At 49.2% G+C, this 7500-nt stretch overlaps 1 pseudogene; it reads right to left on the reverse strand.

Moving 5' to 3' along the window:
- LOC143187869 (large subunit ribosomal RNA) overlaps positions 1-6197 on the reverse strand; it is an 8765-nt pseudogene extending 2568 nt beyond the window's left edge.
- Positions 6198-7500: the final 1303 nt, after the last annotated feature.

Raw genomic sequence — 7500 nt, forward strand, 5'->3', positions numbered from 1 at the left:
AATCTAGTTTTAGCGCGTTCAATGTCGTCCAGGGTAGCCGGCCAATTAATCCTCAACGAGTTTGCGTAAGATTTTAATTTGGCTTTCATGTTCTCCGTTATTGCTGCCGTAACTGCGGGATCATGGGAACTCATCATTTTGATGCCACTCTTTAAACTAGCTAATTTAATAGTGTGCTCAAAACGCGGTAGCCCCAAACCACCACACGACCTAGGTGTGTAAAAGAAACCAGTGGCCGTTGAGGGTACCAGATGTAGGATTTCTTTAATTTCTTGCCTAATCTCGCTATCTAAGAGTTTCAGTACACAATCAGCTGGAGGGTGCACGAGTAAACCATAGATAAATCTCGGTAAGATGTAATTAACCAGTAGGTCGATTTTCTGTTGGGGTTTAAGCGCTAATTTTCTAACCCGTTTGACGACAGCTATCACATCCGGTACTACAATGCCTTGATGCCAACCCTTCCATGGCCCCATTTTGGTGCCTAGATATTTAAAAACGTCTTCCGGTTTGACATTGGGTATGGCATCATTTCCAATTCTTAATTTTGTATCGGCGATATACCACGTATCGTTTTTTTGGACAACATGAAAGCATTGGCTTTTGCTACTGGATAAATTCATGCCCATCTTATTCAGGTATCTATTGACCAAGCTAAGTTGTTTTTGTGCTTCGGCTACATCCTTTCCTAGTAACACTAAGTCGTCTGCAAATGCGAGAATCGAAACTTTTATGTCATCATTTACGTTTATGCCTGTAGTGTCTTCTTCGATAGCCTCAATTAGTTGTTCTATACACAAGTTGAAAAGTAGGGGGGATAGGGGGTCCCCCTGCTTAACGCCTCTTAGTATTTTAACCGAGACGTTAGTTTTATTTCTAGATTTAATCGTTGTATTACTATTTTCGTACATTTTAGTTATTATTTTAATTATATGTTTAGGTACGCCCTTTCTCATTAGACTAGGTTCGATCATGTCATGTGGGAGAGTATCAAAAGCTTTGGTAATATCCAATATGGTAAATACACCTCCAGAGTGTGTTTTACTGTTCCTAATTGCTTCATTCAGTAGTGCAACATTGTATTTGCAGCCGTTCTCGGAGGTGAAGCCCTTCTGTCTAAGGGTCTGGACGACAAAACCGCGTAAACGATTATCTATAATCGAGGAAAACATTCTACTAAGGACGCTACCAATTGTGATAGGGCGCCAGTTTTCCGCCCTCTCCAAGTCTTTGCCCTGCTTGGGTATAAGGGTCGTCCTATTGCAGCACCAAGCACTCGGAAAATGACCAATTAGATATAAGATGTTATATAATTTGGCTAATATTATTGAGATGCCTGGTTTTAAGAGGTGTTTCTTTTGTAGATTATCAGGACCACCCGCAGTCTTATTGCTCATTTTCTTTATTTTCTTTAAGACTTCATCCGGTGTTACCGGCGGGAATACCTCCAAGAGTGGTAATTGCGGCTGCAAATGGGCGCTTGAATCACAGGCTGTTGAGGGACCCGTTACCTCCCAGAGCGACTTGTATAATCTTTCTATCTCTTCAGCGGTCGGAGGAAGCATTGGTGGGTTAATAAAGGACATATCCCCCTTGGTGACAATATCCGCCAGTTTTTTTGGACATTCATTGTATAGTTCTTGACACCTTGAGTATCTATATTTCTTGCGATTATTGCTATTATTTGTTCTAGTTTTATATCTATTTTTATTCGTGTGTTCATTGTTACTATTTTTACTGTTTTTACTATTGTTGTTGACTATATATTTATTGTTGTTGCATGTTTTATATTTATTGTTTTCGCTGTTGTTGTTTATATATTTATTATTGTTATTGCTTGTTCCCGTTTTATTTTTATTTTTATCTTTAGCGCGGTTTTTATTACTACCTTTATCGTTTTTATTGTTTTTATCCGGATTGTTATCCGTTTCGCTTCCTAGCAAAAATTTCGCTAGTGTGTTGGCGATAAAGGCTTCTAAACCCTCTTTTAAGGATTTGATGTCGTTTTTATTTTCAACCCATAGTGCATGCAACAAATCATGTAGGACCTTTGTTGAATCTGAAATGGTGCCCGGACTTTCTATCGCGTATATCATTTTGTTCCTCCATTCTGGGTCCTCGTCACTATTATCTGCTCCTTCAGGCAGGTTATCTAAGTTCGATGCGCTGAGGAGCCGTTGGAGTTCCTCGTTACTTGCTTGGGCGTCCTCATATTCTTCATCGGAGGAACTATCTACAGGCACGTTTGCCGGCGAAGTCATTATGGCAGATGCCGCTGTGCCAGCGGCAGTCATCTCCCTTTTCCTAAGATCGCATCTTTTATCATTAATTTGTTTAATGGTTTTATTCGGAAAATATTTTTGTATAATTTTGTTAGGTTGACTGCACGCACAATATTGTGCATCCAGTTTTAGTAGTAGTTCGGTCTCTTGCGGCGTCCAGACACCCCTGAGCGATCTTCCGTCAATAGGCCTCGCGACGTTAGCCTCTTCCGCATGCGATCTTGCACGCTTAAGATTACGCAGTGCCGGATGTTCGTGCCTCTCATGGGTAGATCTACCGCGCAGCGTCGCAAAACTCATTGAGCATTTCTCACACTGATAAGGCAGGGAAGCAGCAACAACAGAACCTTTGCATTTCGGCACATGACACCTCCAGCCGTGCAGCTTGTTAAAACTTTTTTCGCAGGCACGGCAAATCCATGAAATATTCACGCCCAGATGGTGCTTATTCATGTGGGAGAAAATGTCGCCTTCTCTCTCAAACGCGATGCGTGTATTCCTAGATAGGCACACGGGGCATAAATAAATCTCGTCACCAAGAGGAGCCCTCACATGTATAATAGTCGGCAAGCCAGAATCGTTTTCCGTTGTCTTATCCAAGTCGTCACCCGTAGTCCCCTTCCAAGCGGACACGTCCGCCACGCTGCTCCCGGGACTTGGTAGCAGCGCGTCCGAGGCTTGAGTATTTGTACCTGCCATTGTCGCTTTCCATAAAGTCGTGAGTCCGAAGTTAAAAAAAAAGGAAGTCCTAATGTAGTCCATAATCGAGGTCCTAAAATCGTAGCCTTGGTCGTCTAAAAACATCGAAGCCGGCAGACGTTTACAACGCCTGAATAAGTTACGCAGTTTCCAGATTTCACAGATCTTAAAATCTGTTAACGGCAAGCCGTATACAACATTTGCGAAAATAACGCTAGTGGGGTTTCCGGAACTTCGAATATGAGGGACCGTCTGCCACCTCACGCAAGCGTGAGGGCCCAGCGGGACCACGAGGAGGTCGTCCCTGTTAGGGTGGGAGAGGCTTAAGGGCCACAAGGACCTGTGTTGCGCTTCACCACCCCCCGTAACCATGACTCTCCTGCCCATCGCATCAGCGCTTCGTGCGAGGGACAAGAGAGTCATAGTTACTCCCGCCGTTTACCCGCGCTTTTTTGAATTTCTTCACGTTGACATTCAGAGCACTGGGCAGAAATCACATTGCGTCAACACCCGCGGGGGCCATCGCAATGCTTTGTTTTAATTAGACAGTCGGATTCCCCTGGTCCGTGCCAGTTCTGAGCCGAGCGTTGAATGGCGGCCGAAGAAACGACACGCGACGGCTGAACCGACGCGGAAGCCTCGCAGCAAGGAAGATCCGCGGGAGGCCAAGGCACGGGACCGAGTTCGGATCCCAGGACGTCGACCGAAGTCTAAGACCCTTCACCTCGCCCAGGCCCGGCACGTCAGCCAGACCCGCTTCCCGACCAAGCCCGACACGCCCCGCTCCTCAGAGCCAATCCTTATTCCGAAGTTACGGATCCAATTTGCCGACTTCCCTTACCTACATTAATCTATCGACTAGAGGCTCTTGACCTTGGAGACCTGCTGCGGATATGGGTACGAACCGGCGCGACACCTCCACGTGGCCCTCTCCTGGATTTTCAAGGTCCGAGGGGAATATCCAGACACCGCAGCAACTGCGGTGCTCTTCGCGTTCCGAACCCTATCTCCTTGCTAGAAGTTTCCAGGGAACTCGAACGCTTATACAGAAAAGAAAACTCTTCCCAGATCTCCCGACGGCTTCTCCAGGTCATTTTGGGTTACCCCGACGAACACTCAATGAGGGCCCGGATGTTAAACGGTTCCGCTGCCGGGTTCCGGAATAGCAACCGGATTCCCTTTCGCCCAACGTGTGTATGTCTCTTTTTTTATCTTTCAATTTATCTCTTTGTATAATAATATGTTTGCAGACATTGATTTTAGGACACCACATTTGCATAGGATTTCTCTTAGGGCTTAGGATCGACTGACTCGTGTGCAACGGCTGTTCACACGAAACCCTTCTCCACGTCAGTCCTCCAGGGTCTCGCTAGAGTATTTGCTACTACCACCAAGATCTGCACCGACGGCGGCTCCAGGCAGGCTCACGCCCAGACCCTTCTGCGCACACCGCCGCGACCCTCCTACTCGTCAGGGCTTCATGGAGGACGGTCACCAGTAATGGCACCGTCCCTCCCCACTTGCCGCTGACGGCAGAGTATAGGCGCGACGCTTCAGCGCCATCCATTTTCAGGGCTAGTTGCTTCGGCAGGTGAGTTGTTACACACTCCTTAGCGGATTCCGACTTCCATGGCCACCGTCCTGCTGTCTTAAGCAACCAACGCCTTTCATGGTATCCCATAAACGTCGACTTAGGCGCCTTAACTCTGCGTTTGGTTCATCCCACAGCGCCAGTTCTGCTTACCAAAATTGGCCCACTTGGCACTCTAATCCGAAATCTCGTGGCTTCAATGAACCAAGCAAGCCAGAGATCTCACCCATTTAAAGTTTGAGAATAGGTTGAGGTCGTTTCGGCCCCAAGGCCTCTAATCATTCGCTTTACCAGATGAGACTCGCACGCGTCCCCGAAGGAACGGAGGAGTGAGTGCCAGCTATCCTGAGGGAAACTTCGGAGGGAACCAGCTACTAGATGGTTTGATTAGTCTTTCGCCCCTATACCTAGTTCCAGCGATCGATTTGCACGTCAGAATCGCTACGGACCTCCATCAGGGTTTCCCCTGACTTCGTCCTGACCAGGCATAGTTCACCATCTTTCGGGTACCAACGTGTACGCTCTAGGTGCGCCTCTTCTCGCAATGAGAACGAGACGCCCCGGGAGTGCGGAGCACTATGCAGCGCCCATCCTCCCTCGGCCGACGCAAAGGACGACCTTCACTTTCATTTCGCCTTTAGGTTTACTCATCCCAATGACTCGCGCACATGTTAGGCTCCTTGGTCCGTGTTTCAAGACGGGTCCTGAGAGTACCCAAAGCAATAGCGCCGCCGACAGGTAATTCAAAGCTTGGCCAGTCCGAGGGCTCCGCCGGCTAACAGCTGGCCAGGCCCGTGAACGGGAAAGACGTCCGTACCACAGGGCAAACAAAGCTGACCGAGCTTGCGGCGGGCCTGACGCACCGTTCGAATGAGAAGACTGGTTGCGGCCCGATACCATCTGGGGAACACCGTCGCGCAGCCGGTCGGGTCACCGAGGGTCCGTCGCGCACGCACAAGGCGACGCAACGGTCTAACCGCCCGGGCCGTAGACCGACACGCAACGGGTCGCGACGTCCTACTAGGGGAGAAGTGCACGTCTACGTAGCCGGAACGTTCGCCGTTGGCCGTAACATCCGTGCGCCCTCCTTGCGGAAAAGCGTCGGACACCCCTTTCGGGGTTTCGCGCACCAACGGGAGCCAGCATTTGTCGACGATGAATCTCCCCTTTCGAACTTTTGGGTTTCTCAGGTTTACCCCTGAACGGTTTCACGTACTCTTGAACTCTCTCTTCAAAGTTCTTTTCAACTTTCCCTCACGGTACTTGTTCGCTATCGGTCTCGTGGTTGTATTTAGCCTTAGATGGAGTTTACCACCCACTTAGGGCTGCATTCTCAAGCAACCCGACTCTAAGGAGAGACCCTCCCGAGACGCGCACCGGTCGCTACGGGCCTGGCACCCTCTATGGGTAAATGGCCCCATTCAAGATGGACTTGGACGCGATGCAACGTCACGGGATAAACGGATCCTCCCGAACACTACATTTCCCTGCGGCAGTACCGCGGGATTCAGTGCTGGGCTCTTTCCTGTTCGCTCGCCGCTACTAAGGAAATCCTTGTTAGTTTCTTTTCCTCCGCTTAGTAATATGCTTAAATTCAGCGGGTAATCTCGCCTACTCTGAGGTCGTCGTATACGTGTTAAATATATATCACACACGTAGAGTGATATATTTTATATATGTGTAAAAATGACGAAAGAAGCTGTGGCGTAATCCTCGTACAACGGGGGCACACAACCGAGAGAAGCGGACCAGGCAGAGTGTGTGAACGAATGTTACGAGAAATGGGAAATGAGAGAGAGACTTGAGATCATGTTCGATGCGTCGTCCCAACTTCGCCGTGTGCCTTCGGAATATGTTGTCGTAACGCAACAGCAGCGTTTCCAAAGGTAAGGAAGCTCCTCGTCATTCGCCAGAAGTGATCAGCGGAGAGTAAGTCACATCGTCCTTAATGCGCCACACCAAAGCATCTTCGCGTCTCGTTTAATTCGATCTAAAGGAGAGAGACTCTCGCCAGGCGACTGCCGGTATGGTTTAACGCCCGTCCGCTTGCTTTTTGTATAGCTTTCGTGGACTGGACGACCGGACTTGACGCGCGGTCTCTCTCGGCGATCGACTAACGCGAAGACATGGGGCGACCGGACGCTGCTACCTTTCCACCTCCTCCTTCTAGGAGAGAAGTCATCCCTATGTGATGAGTCATATATATGGCGGCTGTGTAAGCCTCGCCAAAGAGGATTCAGGATACAGAAACAAGTTGTAGTACAGCACAACACATTCACGGAGCCACAAACGACTCGACCGAAACGTGGCCGGGGAAGATGCATCCCGGAACTTCATCGTTTCGACGAATGAGTGCCTCCTTTTCGCGTTGTTCCTGCAACAAGACGATCCCTCTAGAATCCCTGGGGCTCTGTTTCTCGTCATACATTTCTTCACCACACTACACGGGTGGGGTATACGCGATCTCGTGTTCATGCTCACTCGCACACCCTTTCATTGTCCTTCTCTGTAGTCTCACGACAAACTCTCTTGTGTGTCGTTGCGGGTTACGCACGCCTCTTTCTTACACGCATCATTTCAGACTACGTCGGGAGCGCGGATGAAAACTCGCACGAAAAGCGAACGCTGTCTGTTAACAATCACGAGGGTATCTGGCGAGACACGGAGGCTGGTCGATGATCGTACGTCCGCGCGCTTGCGTCCGGAGCGGTGCACATACACGCACGGGCGGTCGACAAATTAAGCGACTCACGACGCCGTGTGAAAAGTAGCACTCACGCAAGTCCGGAACGACAAAGCAACGACGATGACGACGATGTCTCCAGTCATCTGCCGTGTACACACAACCTTCTTCCCTCCATGACGTCTAGAGCGTATTCTCGCTTGTTTTCGTGCGACCGCGGCAAACGCCGACGAACGGTCCAACAA

Source organism: Calliopsis andreniformis, unplaced genomic scaffold (assembly GCF_051401765.1).
Source record: "Calliopsis andreniformis isolate RMS-2024a unplaced genomic scaffold, iyCalAndr_principal scaffold0394, whole genome shotgun sequence".
Classification (NCBI taxonomy): Eukaryota; Metazoa; Arthropoda; class Insecta; order Hymenoptera; family Andrenidae; genus Calliopsis; species Calliopsis andreniformis.